The sequence below is a fragment of the Amphibalanus amphitrite genome, unplaced genomic scaffold (assembly GCF_019059575.1).
Source record: "Amphibalanus amphitrite isolate SeventyFive unplaced genomic scaffold, NRLGWU_Aamphi_draft 000356F_arrow, whole genome shotgun sequence".
NCBI lineage: Eukaryota > Metazoa > Arthropoda > Thecostraca > Balanomorpha > Balanidae > Amphibalanus > Amphibalanus amphitrite.
The window spans coordinates 448,454-470,848 of record NW_024881850.1 but is presented as its reverse complement, the minus strand read 5'-3'; the positions used below and the strand labels follow the sequence as shown (position 1 = coordinate 470,848).

The following is a 22,395-nucleotide window of genomic DNA, read 5'->3' as shown; positions in this document are numbered from 1 at the left end:
GCTACAGATGGGCTACCCATATGGGCCCCATATGGGATAAAATGGGCCAGGTGGGCCAAACGCATGTGGGCTGGAGATGGGCATCCCATGTGGGTCCCATATGGGGTAAACATAGGCCAGATGGGCCCAGTGGGACATGGGCTACAGATGGGCTACCCATATGGGCCCCATATGGAATAAAAATGGGCCAGGTGGGCCAATCACATGTGGGCTGGAGATGGATATCCCATGTGGGTCCCATATGGGGTAAACATGGGCCAGGTGGGCTCACATGGGACATGGGCTACAGATGGGCTACCCATATGGGCCCCATATGGGAAAAATGGGCCAGGTGGGCCAAACGCATGTGGGCTGGAGATGGGCATCCCATGTGGGTCCCATATGGATCACCCATGTAGGCCCCATTTAAGTTACTCCAAGAGCATAAAAGCAAAAAAGGTGACTGTTGTTCATGTGAATTTTGGACTCCAAGTACATCAAGTTCATACATGATGCCATATGGGGTCAATGTAGGCTGGCCCATATGGGTCCCATGTGGGGGCCGCGTGGGTCTCATATGGGGCATACGTGGGCTTGCCCATATGGGCCCCATGTGTCACCCACTGCCATTCCCATGTGGGGCCCATATGGAAGAGGTGGGGGGCCATGTGGGCCCCATATGGGAACCATGTGGGCATGTTTGCTGGGATATGAACATTTCCTTTACTACAAAATGTTGGTATCTGACCCGACACCTATCTGGGCTGGATGCGGGCAGCATGTGGGCAAACTGGACATCAACAAGCTGGGCACACCCAGCCGGGGCCCACATGGGGCCCGGCCGCCCACATGGACAAAATTTACTACAAAACTTTGTTAACTGACCCGACACCTAGGTATCTGGGCTGGATGCGGGCAGCATGTGGGCAAACTGGACACCAACACGCTGGGCACACCCAGCCGGGGCCCACATGGGGCCCAGCCGCCCACATGGGCAAAATTTACTACAAAACTTTGTTAACTGACCCGACACCTATCTGAGCTGGATGCGGGCAGCATTTGGGCAGACTGGGCACCAACAAGCTGGGCACACCCATCCGGGGCCCACATGGGGCCCAAATGGGCAAACTTTACTACACTTTGTTAACTGACCCGACACCTATCTGGGCTGGATGCGGGCAGCATGTGGGCAGACTGGGCACCAACAAGCTGGGTACACCCATCCGGGGCCCACATGGGGCCCAAATGGGCAAACCTTACTACAAAACTTTGTTAACTGACCCGACACCTATCTGGGCTGGATGCGGGCAGCATGTGGGCAGACTGGGCACGAACAAACTGGGCACACCCATCCGGGGCCCACGTGGGGCCCAGATGGGCAAACCCCAGCCAGCATGCCCATGTGGGCCCCACACGGGCAGTTGATGGGCATGGTGGGCTAGGTGGGCCATGGGCTAGAGATGGGCAAATATGTGGGCTGCATGTGGGCCCCACATGGGCTGCCCACATATTTTTTGGCAGGCATAATGCTTGATAATGAGATTGCTTGCACATGTACGAGGGCATATCCAGGAATTTTGGTGAACACAGGCATTCACGCGGTGTTCCTGTATGGTGGGCTTAACATGGGCACTGCGTGGGCAGCCCATGTAGTGGGGTGTAGGTGGGCTGGATGTGGGCAGCCCATTATTTATTTTTTCACTGTCCAATGTGTATGATATTACAAGAAAAAAGAACTCGCTGTTTAGTCTCATGCCTCCAAAATACACTTCGACGTCGTGAGGAAGTCGCATAGTTGATGTTTGTGAGACCAGCTACGGCTGATATTGGACAGTCAATGTTGTGATTGTGTCGTATGATTGTGTCGCCTGAGCCCGCCCCTGCGCGGGCGACCCGCCGGCGGAGCTCGGCCCACCGGACGGGGCCTGGGGCCGCCTCTGCACCGCCCGGGGCGGTGACCGGCCGACCGGCTGGCGGGGCTGCGGCGTCTGGGCGGGCCAGTTGGCGTTGAGACTCTGAGTGGTGTGCGTGTCCAATAAAGCCTTAATTCGGGCGGAACCGACACATGGCGCGGTCGGTATTAGCTCGAACCCGCCCATAGTGAGTACAAAGTGCAATGAACGAAAGTGAAAGGAAGCAGGAATGCGTAGCCGTGGCGGCCGCGCCGCAACCACGACCGCGTTCGAGTCTCTTCGGAGAGGCGCGCCCGCAGCGACGCCAGATGTATCGCTAGTTGGTCGAGTCGCCGCTGTGACATCAGGACGTAGTCGTCCCATCTCTCCTTCCAGAGGTAGAAGGCGTCACTGCGGTCGGTGGAGATGTCCAGTCGGTCAGGCCGGATCGGCTGCAGGCTCGTCATACCACAGCGATTACGAAGGACTGTTCTAGAAGCCCTCCACGCCAGCCACCTGGGGAAGGAGAAGACGAAAGCCCGCGCAAGACAGATCGTCTACTGGCCCGGGATCTACCGGGATGTGGAAAATGTCACCCGCTGCTGTACCAGCTGCCAGAGAGATCTACCCGCTCAGCAGCAAGAGACCATGATGAGGAGACCGCCAGCGGAAAGGCCGTTCGAACTACACATCGACTTTGCCGATCACGCCGGCAGGAAGTACCTCGTGGCAGTGGACAGATACTCCGGGTGGCTGTTTGTCGCCGACCTCGGTGTAAGCGCCCCCGCTTACACCGGTCGGAAGGACGATAGCAGGCGTCATGACGAGCGCACTCGCTACGCGACTAAGCGTAAATGGACGGCACGGGAAAAGGGCTTTCGGCGGTACCCGGCTTTTTGATGTCGTGTTCAGTAAGTAATGGTTTTATCTCTTTATTTAATTGCCAAACTCCCTTGGACACCTGATAGCGGATGTCAGAATAACAGCAGCACTCCCATTCATATGTTATTTCAGGTGTCGTCAATTACTGTCCGATTAGCGAATTCCAAGCAGCCGACTTATAAAGCACTAATGTCCTTTGTGTCCATCATAATCGGACCTTGTATGTTTATTCTGCATCAGATTATTTCCTGCAAAAAAAAAATAATATTTAAAGTTCATTTCACAATTATTCAAGTCAAATCAGATGATGTTACTTTTAATGCAGGTAATAAAGAATCATGATAGAACACAGCACGGGCAATACACAATTCGCTTATGTGTCTGCACATTTTACATTGCTGGTGCTTATTTTACAGGAGCCGTGCGGCGGAACGGGCTTACCCAGGACACCAACAACGGCCAGCTGGAGGTGGCGCCACGAAAGTGGTTTACGGGTGCCAGGAACCGCGACGGAGGCCGCCAGGAGAGGAGACCAGCTGGAGTTTAAGCGGAGGAGCAGATGAGAGAAGAAGTCTAGAGATGAGCAGAAGAGAGCAGAGAGTTTAAACAGCATTTTTGTGTTTATCGATAATATAAATATTGATCACTGACAGTTTGTTTTGTTGCGGTGGTGAACGTTCAGCAATGATCAGGGGGAGTGATTGAAATAGCAGACATCGATTATATTGTAATCATATTGAAATTAATTGTAGGTTCTGGTGGGAACTAAGATGGGCTTTGGTGAATATTTATTGATTAATACAAACGATGCTAGGGAGGTGTGAGCCAGCATGGGGCCCACCTAGGGCCCACATCTGCTGGCCCACGTGGACCCCATATATATGGTACCCACCTTGAGCCCATGTGGGCCAGCCCAGGTGGGCCACATATGGTACCCATCTTGAGCCCATGTGGGCCAGCCCAGGTGGGCCCCATATGGTACCCACCTTGAGCCCACGTGGGCCAGCCCAGGTGGGCCCCACCATTTACCCAGGGACAAATTTATGTGGGCCCCACCCACATGGGCTGCCCACATGGGTCCCACCAAGTGGCCCACCTGGGCCCCATGTGGGGCCAAGGTAATAATGTTGGCTGGGTATGGGTCCCAGCTGGGTCCCATTTCGAACCCACATGGGCTCCAGGTGGGATTTTTCGCTTATACCCATTTGGGTCCCGGCTGGGAAAGCCCATGTGGGACCCATATGTGCCCCAGCTGGGCCCCATTTGGGTCCCATTTCGAACCCACATGGGCCCCATGTGGGATTTTTCGCTTATATCCATGTGGGTCCCGGCTGGGAAAGCCCATGTGGGACCCATATGTGCCCCGGCTGGGCTCCATATGGGTCCCATTTCGAACCCACATGAGCCCCATGTGGGATTTTTCGCTTATACCCATGTGGGTCCCGGCTGGGAAAGCCCATGTGGGACCCATATGTGCCCCGGCTGGGCCCCATATGGGTCCCATTTCGAACCCACATGGGCCCCATGTGGGATTTTTCAATTATACCTATGTGGGTCCCGGCTGGGAAAGCCCAAGTGGGACCCATATGTGCCCCGGCTGGGCCCCATATGGGTCCCATTTCGAACCCACATGAGCCCCATGTGGGATTTTTCGCTTATACCCATGTGGGTCCCGGCTGGGAAAGCCCATGTGGGACCCATATGTGCCCCGGCTGGGCCCCATATGGGGCCCATCTGGGCTGCCCATATGGGACCCAGTTGGACGCCCATGACAAACACACCTGGGCCCCAAGTGGGCAGCCCAGATGGGCCCCAGTTTGCTGCCCACTTGGGGCCCATATGGGCCCCATTTGGGAAGGCTGGCTGGGAAGTCAATGGGAGAAAATTGAAATGCGCCTGTTTTGGACGAAAGACATTATAAACACTCCCAAACACTGAATTACAAGTGGTTTAGACACACTGAACATGAAAATGGTGTCTGTGACCCCTGTTTATGCCCTGAGGTCATCTTAGGTCACGAATGGTATCTAACAGTTTTTCGCAAATAACTTTTGATAGAGGCATGCTAGAGCGATGAAAACGCCTTAGATGTGTTCAGCTCGACGATACGGATCGACTGATATGCAACATGACCCTTTCCGGTCAGGTCATGACCTTGACCTGAGGTCAAATTTTCAAGTTGACCTTTCAAGGTCAAATTATAGTTCGTTCGATGCGTCTTGACGAGAGGAACACGATGCCGGTAAAAGTAAGCTCGTACAATGCTTGGGTCAAAAGTTATTGCAGAAAAACTGTTTCCGAAAAAATCGGCTATTTTTGTAGTTTTTGCCCCCGGCAGGCAAAACCGTTGACGTTAGGTCAAATCTGAGAAAATTACTCAGAAAGGGCGTTAATAGGGCTATCGAATGCGCTTTTCCGCGGCGCTGTAGCTCTATTGGTTCCCGAGTTATGCGTTGGCTTCTTGGAAATTTTCGACATTCGACCTGGAAATCGGCGAAAATTTGCCTTCAATGACCTCTGGTGACCTGACCTTTGACCTGACCAAAAAATTGACCGAAGTAATTTTCTCATTATTTTTGACGCTCTTTCGAACGCCGCCTTCCGCGTATCGCTACGTGGCCCAGGAGCCGAGTTAGAAGGGGGGGTGTTCAAACACCCCCCCCCCCAGCAAGGCGTGGAAATCCAGGACCCCCAGCCGGGCGCGGGTTAAAATTCCCGGAGTTTCATCGTGCATATTCTCTCATAGTGGCTCCTCGTATTTGCCCCTGGCGGCGGATCCCTGCCGACGGCAGCAGACGCTGCGCCAAGTGCGCCACAATAACCACAGAGCGCCACAATCGCCGCATAGCGCTCCCACAATCAGTCGGCCACCGGGGAATACTATCATGCACCCCATACCAACTCAACTATCTGGCGGGGAATACTATCATGCACCCCATACCAACTCATAGCGCGATAGCTTAAGTACAGTTTAAAAGAATAGGAGGAGCCGTTGCAAAGGCAAATCCTCTAAACCATCATCATCATCATCATCGGGGATGGCCGGCCGTCGCCGGCGGCGACAGCGCGACTCTTTTCACTTCCCCGACTTTCGAGCGGGAGGACTCTCGATTTCCTGCCGGTAGCCGGCGGCGGGGTGTGCGGTACAATCTGTTGGCGATGATGGATTGAGCGAATCATCGCCGATCGACTCGCGGAGGCCAGCCTAGGTAAACCGTGGGCCGATCAGCGGTCGAGGAAGTCACTGCTCCTACCACACTTCGTACATATTTTACAGCGTGCGTTATTATAACAGTCGTGCGGGAGGACTGCGGCCAAGTTTTCGAATGCTGGCTGTCACGACTCACGAGAGTACTCGGCTCCCTTTTACCTGCAGGTACCATTCAAAATAGACAAAACGTTGCCAAGCAATTAGAAGTGTCGAGCTCAACATTGGTATAGGCTGGATGACACTCGAAGACTCGGTAATAAAGAGCATCTGTGGATCGCATGGTCATTTGCTTCATGTTTTGATGTTAAAGTCTGGCCACAGCCTAAATCATTCAGGCGGAGAAATGTCAACACAGCTGCATGACAACGAATGTGTATTGCATTATGTTATATTCGCTCATATCATATTCTCACTCCCTATAGGACAATCTCGATTCTCGATCCTATCTTCTCACAACACATTTGTATGAACCATTTCTATTGTTCACTTTCTATGGCAGTGGCACTGAACGAACAATTGCATCCGATTAGTTCCTAATGCGATTATCGACTTCAGCTGTCGATTATTATGTCAGATCCGAAGCGATCTCCCGATTCTCAGTTCGCCTGGCGCTGGGCCGCCTGTAAGAAGGGGCGGAACGGCAGCATTTAGCCCCGATTCTGATCCCGATCAGCGGAATCTGCTCTGACATGGTATTCGGGAGGTGGGCAGAAGTGACCGCCCCCGGATGCCGCCCTGATAGAATCGTAATACAGGGTGTCTTCTGTGTATCGGTCCTTGGCGTATGGTTCTACGAGGCAATTTCGCACGTACCCATGCACAGAGCACGCGAGGGTTGGACGGGTCTGCAGGCCTTGAGTCATGGGCAGTCAGTATACATACAGTAGCCGAGGAATACGAGCAGACACTACCCACTGGACAATGGACATGCTATGGTAGAAGAGACCCATCGCGGAGTGATGGTGGGCTACATGTGCATTGTGCATCAGTTGTTATGCAGGGTACGGCCTCGGCCCTCGGGCATCTTTTGTCCGAACACCGAGGCGTTCCTGTAGCGTTTCACGTCATCAGCTCTATGAACACATCCGCGCGCGGCTCGACTCTGATCAGTTCCCGCCTGTCGATGGACATGTGATACGTGACGGTCACCTGAGCTGCTCTAATTGTGATTTAGGTACTGCTTCCGTGAGAGGGCGACGAATGGCTCCTGATCCGCGTCATTCGAGAAGGCGGTCTCAGATGGTCGCGGCCGCACGCCGGCTAACGATGGCGCTCTAATATTTCAGTACACGCTCCTATCTTAAATAAAAATTCGCACCTGCATCCATCGCATCGGAAAAGATAGCAGAGCGCGGGAGGGGGATATCGCGCTCACCTTCTATGTATGTACAAGGAGGTCTAAGCGGCGCGATGATCCAAATAGTGATTCTAAGATGGAAGACATTGATGCCAAGCATAACATTCCCAGAGGCCAAGCAATTATTCCATTTCAATTCGTTAAGAATACGCAGTTAGTCTTGCGTAAAACTATAAAATCATTTTTATCAAGCAACATGTGGCAACTGGCACACTGACTCCATTAGATGTCGCAAGCTGCAATGCTAAACAATCTTCCAACATTGCAAGGCCGCCCAACGTTTAACCTCCATATCTATTCTCCTTCAGAAACCTGTATTTTACCGAGCTCTGTAATTAATCGCCGGCCTAATGCGCTCACTTATGCACACTGTAATTATTCCCGGTGTAGCATTTTATCTCCAGCCCGGTACAATAGGTCGCACGTTTGAAGGCACTGGTTGGTGCGTCAGTCAGCTGTCGGTGGGAGGGTATGGGGTCGTCCCTCCTCATAGTTTAGATGGTTCTCGATTTCTCCCAGCGTGAAATAGAGTAAGGAACGCGTCAGCACCACGCGGAGCGTGAGCCGAACGCATTCCTCGGAAAATCGTGAACGGCCGTTCCTACGGGAACTTACCGAAATGACGACCATTGCACTAATTGGGGTATGGTTATGCAAAGCAAAACTGAAACGTTTTACAATGGCATTGAGCAACGTCAGTAAAATGCAATGAACTTGGCACTTGAGCTGAGGCCTCTTGCACCAAACTACCTAGCTAGGTAAAATCGAGAAACCGGTTTCAGAATAAGCTAATCTAACGGTGGTAAATTTGTTTGCAATAGCCCAAAGCATAATCCTACATGTGCTTGCTAAATTTTGCACGCAAATTGTTACATTTGAGAGTTGGACTGGGTATACGATGCAAAATAATCCCACCTTTGGTGCAAGAGGATTTTGGTGCAAGAGGCAACTGCTCATTGAATACAGATATCATTATGCAGAACTCAGCATGCCTATTATCTAGCTTCAAGGAGAGGGCAGAAGACTTTCGAGACAGAAACGTTTTCTTCTCCCACAAAACACGTGCCAGTTTTCATAAAAACACGATCTAATTAATTATATTACGATAATGGTATGCACCAGCCACCAGATCTGCCTATAATTGCCATGTATGGGCAATGATTATTGATATTGGTCATTGGTCAACCGCTCCACGCAAAAGACCCACCAAAGAAATTTGAACTGTTAAGCGGAAATTAAAGTGATGGCGACACAAGCATTCTTACCTAATGAAGCCAGATCCGGAAGGCATCTACCACCACTGCGATCGCTATAAGAGGAACTGCGCACAGAGAAAACGATAATTCGTACAATTATATTTCTCCACATGCGATTGCGATCACGTGAAAATTTACATTACCCAATCGTTGAGCGGAAGTTTTCGAAACTCGTCTGAATGATGAGAACGAACCAAAACTAGATCGGCGGCGCATTCGGGGCGGCTCCGATCCGATTTCTACGTGTCAAGTGCGGCGCGATTCCACCCGGGGGCCCGGTGAAGCCGGGTTCCCGGTGCTCTCTAGTCACTGATTGCCGTCAATCAACGCCGATATGGCTGAGGAGAAAATAGCCGAATTCGCAAACTGAAATCTGGCGTCAGGAGGCAGGGAGCGTTCTGCGTCGGTAAAAGTGTAATTAAATTGTCGATATGGGTAACTGTGGAATGTGGATGATCTGATACCTACCTATAGTTATAGGTTACGTTTAGGGCTGGGTACAACAATGCGGAAACATATGCCTATCACAAATGCAATGCTTAGGTATTGCAGGCGGGCCAAGCGTACGTTATCCGTGGGATCATTATCCGTTTGTTATGACAAATGCAATTTACCTCGCACACATTTTCGGAGCACAAACGTGCATCAGAATTCAAAATACTTGTGAAAAAAAAACGTTTGGGAATTCCAAACCTGTAAGGAGCTCTTAGGTCCTACCGTAGCTCCAGACCAATGCACGTGTAAACAAATCCCCAACAGAGCCAGTAGATATAAGATGATACGGTGCTGTGGCCATATGTCCGTCTACATACATAAGCGCGGATTTTAGGACTAAAGTACGTATCGCTAAAGTACGTAGGACAAAAGTAAGTATGCAAATGTTCGTACGCAAATATACGTAGGCGATAAAGTTCGTATGCCAAAAGTACGTACACAAATGTTCGTACGCAAAAGTACGCATGCAAAAGTACGTAGTGCATGCGTAGTACGTACGTACGTACGTGCGTACGTACGTGCGTAGTACGTACGTATGTCAAAAGTACGTACGCAAATGTTCGTACGCAAAAGTACGTATGCAAAAGTACGTAGTGTGTAAAGTACGTATACCAAAAGTACGTACGCAAATGTTCGTACGCAAAAGTTCGTATGCAAAAGTACGTAGTGTAAAAAGTACGTTGCCAAAAGTACGTACGGTTCGTATGCCAAAGTACGTAGGGTATAAAGTACGTATGCTAGAAGTAGGGTATAGTAGTGTAAGTTGAGCCACTTTTTCTTGCTGCTCTGTTGCCATACTACAGGGAACTCATGATAAACTCATATACCAAATAATATAGCTTTGTCCATTTCGCCCATTTACTCATCGAGAAATTTTGCTATGCCTTGTAACAAATGCTCATTAAATAAAGAATAAGAAAGGTATTACACATTGAGCAACTTAACCCAAGGGTGGGGTACGTTACGTACTTAGTACCCTACGTACATTTGCTATACGTACTTTTGTCCGTGACGTACTTTTGTCCACACGTAGGGTAGACCGGGGCAAGTCGCCCCGCCGAGGTAAAACGCCTCACCGATGTTTCTCGGAACTGGCAGGGTTCTGGGAAAAAATCCTCTCTTCTGGTAATTCCAACCACCGCAGCCCGGGGAGGGTCGTTTTTCGCCCCCCCCCCGTCTAACTCCGTAAATAAGAGAGCTACGCAAACAAAAGCGATACCAAACGGTTGGGGCAAAATGCCCCATTTGCAGTTGCTTCACAAAGCACTTCCTAGCTGGGAGTCCGATCATAAGTGAATGAATTTGAGGGATGGAATTTAAAGTAAAATGTCCAAAGAACACATTGAGCACAAATTTGGCCTTCCAGGTGATGTGAGACAAAAGTAGGTATGTACCTACTATGTAGCAAAATAAATTATCTGGGGCGTCTTGCCCAAGGCTACCCTACTTTATACCCTACGTACTAGAGATGTCAATCGGATACCAACTTTTTGGTATACCGATACCAAACCGATACCAACTTGGTATTCGGTATTTCAATCGTAATGTGTTTGGTATTTTGTTGGTATCATAAGCCCTCACTAATGTATAAGAGGCTAATAAATCGGTAAAAAGTTGGTATTTCCCTCAGTTTCCCAAGTTGGTTTGGTTTCGGTATTTTCCGTGGTTTTGGTTGGTATTTGGTTTGGTATCGGTATTCCGATTATCCGTAATTGACATCACTACTACGTACATTTGCTATAGGGGAGAGCGGGGAGAGTTGTATCATGTCCAAGTTGTATCAGGGCGAATTGTGCCAAACTTATCCAATAGATAGCGCTCGTGACACGACCAGCCGACGAGGTTTTCCGGGCGCCATCTTTCCCTGTTCTGTCGTGTGGCTGGGTGGACGCGTCTGGAGGTGAGAGCCGATTTTATGTTTTTTTAATGTCATTCTAAAAAAATGAGTTGCAAGAAAATGTGTGTTTTGGGCATTTAGATGTGCACGAATTTGAAAGAACTCCGTAGCGGTGGTGAGGGTAGGTTCTAAGGCTGCGTTAGTGAACATGGATTTCTCCAGCTGTCCGCTGTTTTTGAGCACGAGGATGTTTTTTTCCAAGATGGCGGCGAGGTACATGTTGTATCAGAGCCGGGTGGGGTATGTTGTAACATGTACCCAGTGAACATGCCGACGTCGGCCCGACGTCGGGCCGAGGCTCGGCCCGACGTCGGCCCAACGTCGGTTCAACCTCGGCCCGGCATCGGCTGGACGTCGGATATGCCCGCATGTTCCGACATCCAGCCGAAGTCCAGCCGACGTCGAGCCGACGTCGGGCCGAGATCGTTTGCCGAGGCTGACGAGATCGTTTGTCGTTGGACCGACGGGGCCGACGTCGGCATGTTTATTGGGACAACGCGCCAAAAATATCAACCGGCGGCGGGATTCGAGCCCCCCAGTCGCCGACGTCGGCATGTTTACTGGGACAACACGCCAAAAGCATCAGCCGGCGATGGGATTCGAACCCCGTGTCATTCGAACGCGAGGTTAGTGCGCTAACCACTACACCACTCAGCCAGCTAACTAATTTGGTTTGTTTTGTTGGGTTATGCCCTTTTGGTCTGACAAGACCCTTTCAGAGCCGGAAGGATCATAGGATGGAGACATTGGTCTTCTTGGCGAGCACCCTGGGTCCAGTTCATATAGAGTCCCTGGTCCCATTGCTGTTACGTGACACTTATTGGAAAGGGTGACCCCACAATTGTGGGGTCACCGTTTCCCAAAGGGACACTTTGGGAAACGTTGGTGCAGGTGTGTAAGAGTGGATCCATTAATGGATCCATTAATGAATCCATTAATGGATTCATATAGCCACTCTTACACACCTGCACCAACGTTTCCCAAAGTGTCCCTTTGATAAGTGGCACTTTGGCAAAGTGACACTTGCCGACTGGCCTTTCTATATGAACTGGGCCCGGCCCTGGTGAGTTGCCGGGGCTGAGCCTGACCAAAGGATAGGCCGAGCAGCCCCCAAGCACTCACCGCACCCGGCTACGGGCGAGCTCGGCTTACGGGCAATCCCAAATGGGATAAAGTTTCCCGTCCAGTCTGGATCAGGGGGTTGCGGCGTGGAGGAAGATTTGAGTTTCCTGAGGATATTTTGGATACAGAACTCTTTATGAAACATGAAACATGTATTTTATATTATTTTAACGGTCAAAACAGCGGCCGATGTCGGTCCGACGTCGCCCCGACGTCGGCCCGACGTCGGCTGGACCTCAGCAATTGATCTCGGCCCGACGTCGGCCCGACGTCGGCTGGACCTCGGCTGGACGTCGGAACATGCGGGCATATCCGACATCCAGCCGACGTCGTGCCGAGGTTGGACCGACGTCGGGCCGACGTCGGCATGCCGATGCTGAGTTGCCGACGTCACCCCGACGTCGGCCGACGTCGGCATGTTTACTGGGTATGTATGTATGTATGGGTATATTGCTTTTGATCGCGAAAGCTAAGCCCTGTCTCGCGTTTGTAGGTAGCTAGTCAATACTCGTTCCATTTCGGCACAATGTGTTGGCTTCTTTGCTCTTAACGGGCCACTTTTGCATCTAGTCTGTTGATGTTTCGTTCGTTTCGATGTTTCGTTCGGATTGCATTGACCTAAGTTTGGTCTAATAAAAGTGAAGCCTTTGAGCATATACATTGTATTAACCCCATTTAATGTTGCTGTTATGTTCAAAACCAGTAGCAAGCACACTCCCTGAAACGTGAAATACCTAGTGATACAAATTACCCCACCATGTGATACAACTCACCCAAGCCATGGGGCAAGTTGTATCAAAAACATTGTTCTATTCGGCAGACCGTAGAAGAAAAACTGGTAGAGGTAGCGGAAAAGTTACTTTGCACAAAAAAGCAGAAGAATCAAGGAAGGAGATAGTATGGAAATAATGAGTTTATCACGGATAGTTACGAGGTTATGGGTCTCGGAGTAAAAACTGATACAACCCACCCCACTCTCCCCTACGTAGGCTTTTGTACGTGACGTACTTTTGTCCATACGTATTTTATACCCTACGTACTTCTGCGATAGGTACGTACTTTTGTCCGTGACATACTTTTGTCCATACGTACTTTTTACCCTACGTACATTAGCTATACGTACTTTTGTCCGTGACGTACTTTTGTCCATACGTACTTTATACCCTACGTACTTCTGCGATACGTACTTTTGTCCCTGACGTACTTTTGTCCATACGTACTTTATACAGTACGTACTTCTGCGATACGTACTTTTGTCCCTGACGTACTTTTGTCCATACGTACTTTATACTGTACGTACTTCTGCGATACGTACTTTTGTCCTTAACGTACTTTTGTCCATACGTACTTTATAATGTACGTACTTCTGCGATACGTACTTTTGTCCCTGACGTACTTTTGTCCATACGTACTTTATACTGTACGTACTTCTGCGATACGTACTTTAATCCTACGTACTTTTGCTTACGTACTTTTGTCCTACGTACTTTAGCGATACGTACTTTTGTCCGTAACCCATAAGCGCCGGCCACGATTGTCCCGCTCCCTGCCGGACATGGTCCGAACTACTACTCCAGGGGGCGACTCGTCTAGGGCGAATGCGGGATAGACCGGCGAGCGGCAGCGGTCCTACTCCAATCACCTTGTTTTGGTCAATAATGACCCTTCATATGACTCGACCCTTGACCGACCAGCCAGGGTATTACGAGGCTCATGGGTCAATAAATCGGTGCGTCGACAGCGTATCAGGTTCTGGGGCTAACTAACTAGCTTGATCGTAGTTTCCCGCAGGTTAGGTAGCACTCAGATTTGGTCAAGCAAATCGTCTCATCCGCTCTCATAGGACTCTCAACAAGAACAAGAGCTATCACTCATCAGTCCAGGGGCGGATCTAGGATTTCGATAGGGTGGGGGCAGTCAAGCACAGGGGCGGCACATTTTCCGCCTAAGGGGGCGGCATTTATAGGGTCTGTTCCAGTCCAGTGGAAAAAAACGAGCTTGACGGCCGTCACGAGACGCAGCGATTGATATTCAAATTTAGGGTCTCAGGTCAACTGGTGACCTCTGGTCAGGTAAATTACCCTAAAGTCGGGTTTTTGTTTTTGGCAAATAATTTTGCAAACAAATGGCCATAGAGCAAAAATTTAGGCATAATCGTATTCCTCTCAAGCTGCGTCAAATGTTGTGGGTACTTTTTGTTCGGTAAAGGTCACAATCAAGATTGACACAAAGGTCGTCAGGTCAAGCCCCCTCAGGACACTGTTCGAACTAGGTCAGGTTACATATCAATCGATTTGGAAGCTCATTGCAATCACAATGGTGCCTTTCCCGACTCTAGCTTAATTTGGTCGAAAGTTATTAACGAAAAACGATTATGACCCAAAAGAACGTCCTCTGTGACGTTCTCTGTGGCGTCATACAAGTAGGTACAAAATGCCAAAATAAGGCACGGAATCCTTTGACGAGCGTATGAAAACACATTTATTTGCGTCTTCGGGCGGATTATATAACAACTATATGTTCCAAAAAGAGCAAGTTCAGTAGTTCCCCCATAGGTTTATAATGGGGGAGGTCAGGTGACTGACCTGACCCAAGATGAATTGTACGAACAATCCAAGATATACGAAGTATGAGTACCCGGGAGCTTGTTACTTTCTGAAAGTGTCATCATCCTCGCCGACACTTTGCCTGGCGTTGGCGGCGTTGCGAAGTTGCAACATTTTTTTTGACAGTGCAGACTGCAGAGTGCAGAGGCTTACTTATAACCTTTAGAGGTTTATGCATCGGTCAGTGACCTGACCATAGTTGGAGAATTGTACTGAACTGTGGGTGCACGAGCTCTCCCAATTCCACGCCGGCTTGGCTTTGGAGCCGCAACAGACTGTGGAGGTCAAGGTACCGCTAGGGCGGCGGCGGATTTGCTGCGCCCGAGCACCCACCGTTCGGCACAATTATCCACCTATGGACCTGAACTAACCTGGAAATGAATCAGGTGTCATAAGGTCTGGTTTGGATAGGGGCTCACGTAGGCTAAGTTTCAGCTCTCTATCGAAAACGGCTCCGGAGCAGTCACGAAAAAAATCGTAAGGGGTGCCCCCCTCCTCCCTCGGCCCGCGAGGGTTAAAGGTAGTGTGCCACCTTTCATAGATTTCCCATTTTATTTTTCCTAGGATAAGAAGCTTCTGTTTTTACCTAATATCGCAAAAAAATGGGCCTGGAATAGTGCTTTTTCGCCGAAAAGTTTATCGGTTTTTCGATATGTATGTATAACAACTGTAGTGGGCTGACCTGCAAACAGGCGTCGGCAACAATCGCGAATGCGGCGCACATGTGACAATAAGCAAAGGTCATTATAGAGTTACGACGTACGGGAATGAGTTATCAGCTGTCTAACGTAGACAACACAATGTCGAATTTAAACTGTAAGCCTGTATTGGTATTGTTTCTTTAATTTGGCTGTCGAACATTAATTTATGGTTTGAAATATTATTTTATGTAAAATAATTGATATGAAACAGCCGTCTCTAAAGTTATGACCCCATCTCACCACATGAAAGTGGCAGAAATGACAATGATAAGCTGACGCATTTTTCTTGGCCGAAGTCAGAGCGCGCGGCCACCACCACGGCACCACCGCACCACAAAGTATGAGCAGAAGCCATCTGCGGTAGACAACGCCCAAAGCCAGGGCCCCGGGGCGGTAACGTGAGGTAGCCGAGTCGAGGCAGCGTGCGCTGACCCAAGCCGGGGCCGCGGATTTGGGCACGGTCTACCGCATCCCCGGGCAGCCCCGGGCTATCACATGACACCGGGAGGACGCGCGGCCCCGGCTTGGGTCAGCGCACGCTGCCCCGACTCGGCAACCTCACGTTACCGGGGCCCTGGCTTTGGGCGCGGTCTACCGCACCAACTAACAGGCGTGTTCGAAACCGCAGGAGATGATGATGAACGGGTTTATCGAAACTTGATTGGATGAGCCTATCGGTAATAGCGATTTCAGTGTGTGTGCATTTATTGTTCATAGTGGTGTGAAATGTGGTTGGGGTACGACCGACAACCCGTCGGGGCGAATTTCGCACTGGGGTACTCAAAATTTGAAGAATTTAACCCTCGCCGGCCGAGGGGGGGGGGCGGGTGCCGCCCCCCCCCATAGGGTTTTTTCGCGATAGCTCCGAACACGCTGGCGATAGAGAGCTGAAACTTGGCATACCTGACCTTTGATCCAAGCCACATCTTTTGACACCAACCGCATTTTTGGGTCAGGTCAGGTCACTGACCTATGACGTCATAAGTGAACCTCTGCACGGTCTTCAGATGTCGCAACTTCGCAACGCCCTCACTGCCAGAGGAGATGTCACAGGGAAATGAAACTTGCAGGATCTAGTATCCATTATGAGTCTCACAATTTGTATATCTCGGATTTTTCCTAAAGGTCATATGAGGTCAGGTCATTTTCGTGACCTCACCATTATAAGTCAATGGGGAAAAATTCAAACTGCTATTCTGGCGCCGGGAACGATCTCCAACTATCTCAAGCACACAGAATCGTGATTTGATGCACTCCTTGCAAGGTTAGATGCGTCACTTTTGCAATGTTGACCTTGCGTGACGTCATTTATGACGTCATCAAGGTCATATTAGTTTTTCGTCAATAACTCTTGATCAAATTGAGCTAGCGAGTCGAGACAGCCACCAATGGACTCAGGAAGACCTGCCGAATCGAATGATATGCGACATGACCTCTTTCGACCAACTTCGTGACCTGGGGGTGCTGACCTGACCTTGACCTGAGGTCAACACCCCAAGTTGACCTGACCCGGACAAAAAGTATATCATTCGACGCGCCTGAGCGAGGCGAACACGATGCTGCCAAAATCGCGGCTCTGCGACCGTTTTTTGCGAAGTTATTCACCAAAAACTGAACCGTACCCTGGGGCACTTGACCTGACCTCAGAGGTCACCGGTTGACCTAGGACCTTAAAATCGGGTACCAATCTCTGCGTCTCGTAACGGCGCACACGCTCGTTTTTTCCGCGACGCGCTAGCTCCACCAGGGGCGAAACGGCGAGGGGGGGGGGTCGTACCCGCCCCCCCCCCTCGGCCGGCGCGTATGTAGAAAACCAATAGGTCCGGCGAGGGTTAAGACGTTTCCATGAGTTTTGAAGGTATGGATAAGTTCTAAAAATCCGGTTCTCCTTATCTGGGCCATTAACTCCATACGGTCCAGGAAAGCTGGCACACTACCTTTAAGAAGGGGGTAAACTGGCTTCAGGGACGTCGCTACGAGTTCAGAGGGAGCTACTTTCATTTCAGAGGGCGGCACTGTATCTCAGGGTCTTGGCTAATGAATTTCGACTAAGGGGCAAACCAGACGAACCAGACCTCAGAAGCCAGAATGACACCACGTAACATACATATACCGTATACACCGCATGTAACATGCACAGGCTAGGATACAAAATTTCTGCCCAAACATAAGTATTCGTACACCTACTTCTACCGAGGGGTTAAGACTTAAGAGGCCAGCGTAAGGCGCTCGAAGGCCCAGGACGAGCCCTCGGAGGCTAGCATGGGGCACTCAGAGGCCGCTTTGGGGACCCTAAAAGGCCAAATGTGAGGGGGGCGTGTGGCGTTAAAAAGCCCGCACGTAGGCCTTGTAAGACCAACGGGGTAGGGCCTTCTGAGGCCATATAGGGCCCTATGATGACAATTTGGGCCCTCTTAGGCCATGGGCCTGATGCCTTCTTTGGTCGGTGTTCTGTGGACACCGTTGGACACTCTGAGGCCAGCGTGGGGCCCTCTGTCTTCTGAAAACTGAGATTGGTGCTGACTGCTGAGTCCTCAGAAGCCAGCGCGGGGTCTTCATAGACTGGTGCTGGGCCATGAGAGGCCACATTGAAGGCCTCGAAGGCAGAATTCAGCACTTATGCATGATTGGGCCTTAGAGGTCGGACTGAGGCCCTGGAGGGCGACATGGAGCCATCAGAGGAATTCATAGCCCGAGTTGGACCCTCCTAAAGCTTAAGGTATCAGCCCTCAACCAGCGCAAGACTCTATGCAGATCGATATCTGCTCTTTGAGGCTGACGTGGGGCTCTCGGGGACCATCTTGAGCCCGCAAGGATCTAAGACCGGAGATAGGATATACAGGGTCTGATGTGGAGCCTCCAAAGCATGTGCAGGGTCCTCAGAGGTCGACGACATGGAGCTCTTAGAGACCGACCTATGACAAGGGTGACCTCTCAGTGACCAGCGTGGCCTCTACCGGTCTGTGCAGGAGCCTGTAGAAGTCACAAGAAAGGTCACCAAAGGCACCAAAAAATTCAACAATAACTTTAAAAGAAGACATAGTAGAGTGATGAAAGAGTGTATTATGTAATGCCTTCAGCCCAACAACACAGATCAGTTTATGTACAGCATGACCTTTTTCGGTTAGAGCATGCAACTGACTATAGGTCATACTATAGATAATTTAACGCCTTTCGATACGAGAGACACAATTACGGTAAAAACTGTGCCTACCATACGTGGAGTGAGTAGATATATGTATAGTACGTAAAGAAATGGAACAAATGCTTCTGCAAGATCCGTCTATTTTGGCAGTTTTTGCTCTCAGTGTGGGCCAAATTGTCGAACTGAGCTCGAATCTAAGGACAACGCAGTGGAAGCTTCCAAGGATCTATCAAATGCATTGTTCCGTGACGCTGTAACACTTACGGTTCACGAGCTATGCGCCCGGATGCGAGGGGAAAAATTGGCAAAGTTGGCTAGGAACCGCACCCGGTCTCGGGTAAAGTAGGTTACCACTGGGGCCCCTAAAGTTAAGATAGGACCCCTTCTTAATTCCCATGTTTGGCCTCCTCCCCTTTCCAACATATTAATACGCCACTTGATGACCTGCCCTACTATAGGTATTAGACGAATGGCTATTGGCCGTGTAAACACTGGCGCCAAAAAGAGAAAGTGAAACAGCAAATTTGTCAGGCACCGGGTTCAACAACTAATTTTATGCTGGATAATATTTGAAGTGCCTTATTTACTCCGACTGGGTGGGAAATATCTCGTCACTTCGGGACAACCGGAGGGCGGCACTATGACTTCAGAGGGCGGCATTATGACTTCAGAGGGCGGCGCAATGACTTCAAGGACCTTCACGAAGACTGGAGGGCGGCGCTATGACTTCAGAGGGCGGCACTATGACTTCAGAGGGCGGCGCTATGACTTCAGAGGGCGTCGCAATGACTTCAAGGAGCTTTACGAAGACTGCGGAGGGCGGCACTATGACTTCAGAGGGCGGCACTATGACTTCAGAGGGCGGCACTATGACTTCAGAGGGCAGCACTATGCTTCAGAGGGCGGCACTATGACTTCAGAGGGCGGCACTATGACTTCAGAGGGCGGCGCTATGACTTTAGAGGGTGGCACTATGACTCCAGAGAGCGGCGCTATGACTTCAGAGGGCGGCGCAATGACCTCAAGGAGCTTCACGAAGACTGCGGAGGGCGGCACTATGACTTCAGAGGGCGGCACTACGAGTACAGAGGGCGGCACTACGACTTCCGAGGGCGGCATTTCGACTTCCGAGAGCGGCACTACTACTTCAAAGGGTAGCAATATGACTTTAAGTAGCGGTACTTCGAATTAAGGGGCGGCACTCTGACTTCAGGGAGAGAAGCGACATACTCTGAGGGTTAAATATAAATTCAGATAGTTACTACCAGAGATTATTATGAAATGAGCTTCAAAGAAATGCGGGTCATTTCCGTAAAATGCACTTCATCACGTATGGAAAAATGCCGCCCTCCGCCGCCTTGTGCCCCCGACTCTCGACCGCCACCCGCAAGTAAACAGACTGAGTAGCGCTGCAGCACATTTATTCGGGCACGAGAACGAGAACGAGAACAATAACAACGCCAGGACAATAACTATAACTTTAACAGCAACAACAACAACAACAACAACAACAACAACAACTAACTGAATAATTTGCAATCAGGTTTCTTAAATAACCACAATCAAACATTTGTGATTTTTCATTAGCTCCCCAGCCAGCCTTCCCAAATGGGGCCCATATGGGCTGAAAGTGGGGCATCTGGGCTTAAGTGGGCATGGGCTACATGTGGGCTATTATCTGGGCTAAATCTGGGTCCCGTATGGGCTGAGCCCCAGCAAACATGCCCACATGGGTCCCATATGGGGTGAACATGGGCCAGATGGGCCCACGTGGGACATGGGCTACAGATGGGCTACCCACATGGGCCCCATATGGGATAAAAATGGGCCAGGTGGGCAAAACGCATGTGGGCTGGAGATGGGCATCCCATGTGGGTCCCATATGGGGTGAACATGGGCCAGATGGGCCCACGTGGGACATGGGCTACAGATGGGCTACCCATATGGGCCCCATAGGGGATAAAAATGGGCCAGGTGGGCCAAACGCATGTGGGCTGGAGATGGGCATCCCATGTGGGTCCCATATGGGGTGAACATGGGCCAGATGGGCTCGCGTGGGACATGGGCTACAGATGGGCAGCCCATATGGGCCCCATATGGGATAAAAATGGGCCAGGTGGGCCAAACGCATGTGGGCTGGAGATGGGCATCCCATGTGGGTCCCATATGGGGTAAACATGGGCCAGATGGGCCCAGTGGGACATGGGCTACAGATGGGCTACCCATATGGGCCCCATGTGAGATAAAAATGGGCCAGGTGGGCCAAACGCATGTGGGCTGGAGATGGGCATCCCATGTGGGTCCCAGATGGGCCCACGTGGGACATGGGCTACAGATGGGCTACCCATATGGGCCCCATAAGGGATAAAAATGAGCCAGGTGGGCCAAACGCATGTGGGCTGGAGATGGGCATCCCATGTGGGTCCCATATGCGGTGAACATGGGCCAGATGGGCCCACGTGGGAGTTGGGACATGGGCTACAGATGGGCTATCCATATGGCCCCATATGGGATAAAACTGGGCCAGGTGGGCCAAACGCATGTGGGCTGGAGATGGGCATCCCATGTGGGTCCCATATGGGGTGAACATGGGCCAGATGGGCTCACGTGGGACATGGGCTACCAGTGTGGCTAAATTCATTTTACGTTAGGGGAGGATGTAGAAAAAAGGCCTGAAAGGATGTCGTTATTCTAATAAAACTTGACTTCGACCCTTTTTATGGCACGAGAAAATGATGTAGAAATATTAAATACTGATAAAACTTTGAAGGCATTCTGGTATTCGGGATATGTTAAATGAGGTTTAAGTTGGGTCATATATTTGAACATTTGGGGTATTCGAATGGTTGTCTTGGCGTGTTGTAAGAGTTTGCGAGGTTTGTGTTTCTCTTGCTCCTAGATGTTTGGGTTCGAGGTTGTTATAATGAGTCGTGACTGCTGTGTGGATGTTTTTATTTGCATTTTTAGGATGTCATTATTTTCATTATGGGCGGATTTCCCCGCATCATTACAATTTTGGACACACTGTGGGCTACAGATGGGCTACCCATATGGGCCCCATGGCCCATATGGGATAAAAATGGGCCAGGTGGGCCAAACGCATGTGGGCTGGAGATGGGCATCCCATGTGGGTCCCATATGGGGTAAACATGGGCCAGATGGGCCCAGTGGGACATGGGCTACAGATGGGCTACCCATATGGGCCCCATACGGGATAAAAATGGGCCAGGTGGGCCAATCGCATGTGGGCTGGAGATGGATATCCCATGTGGGTCCCATATAGGGTAAACATGGGCCAAAGGGGCTCACGTGGGACATGGGCTACAGATGGGCTACCCATATGGGCCCCATATGGGATAAAAATGGGCCAGGTGGGCCAAACGCATGTGGGCTGGAGATAGGCATCCCATGTGGGTCCCATATGGGGTGAACATGGGCCAGATGGGCCCACGTGGGACATGGGCTACAGATGGGCTACCCATATGGGCCCCATATGAGATAAAAATGGGCCAGGTGGGCCAAACGCATGTGGGCTGGAGATGGGCATCCCATGTGGGTCCCATATGGGGTGAACATGGGCCAGATGGGCCCACGTGGGACATGGGCTACAGATGGGCTACCCATATGGGCCCCATATGGGAAAAATGGGCCAGGTGGGCCAAACGCATGTGGGCTGGAGATGGGCATCCCATGTGGGTCCCATATGGATCACCCATGTAGGCCCCATTTAAGTTACTCCAAGAGCATAAAAGCAAAAAAGGTGACTGTTGTTCATGTGAATTTTGGACTCCAAGTAAATCAAGTTCATACATGATGCCATATGGGGTCAATGTAGGCTGGCCCATATGGGTC

General features: G+C 50.5%; 1 long non-coding RNA gene across 1 annotated transcript; it reads left to right on the top strand.

The window, feature by feature from the left end:
* Positions 1-1,249: 1,249 nt before the first annotated feature.
* On the top strand, positions 1,250-3,403 carry LOC122389358. Its single transcript, XR_006257961.1, has 2 exons — positions 1,250-2,782; positions 3,170-3,403. It is a non-coding gene; the product is annotated as an uncharacterized LOC122389358 (long non-coding RNA).
* Positions 3,404-22,395: the final 18,992 nt, after the last annotated feature.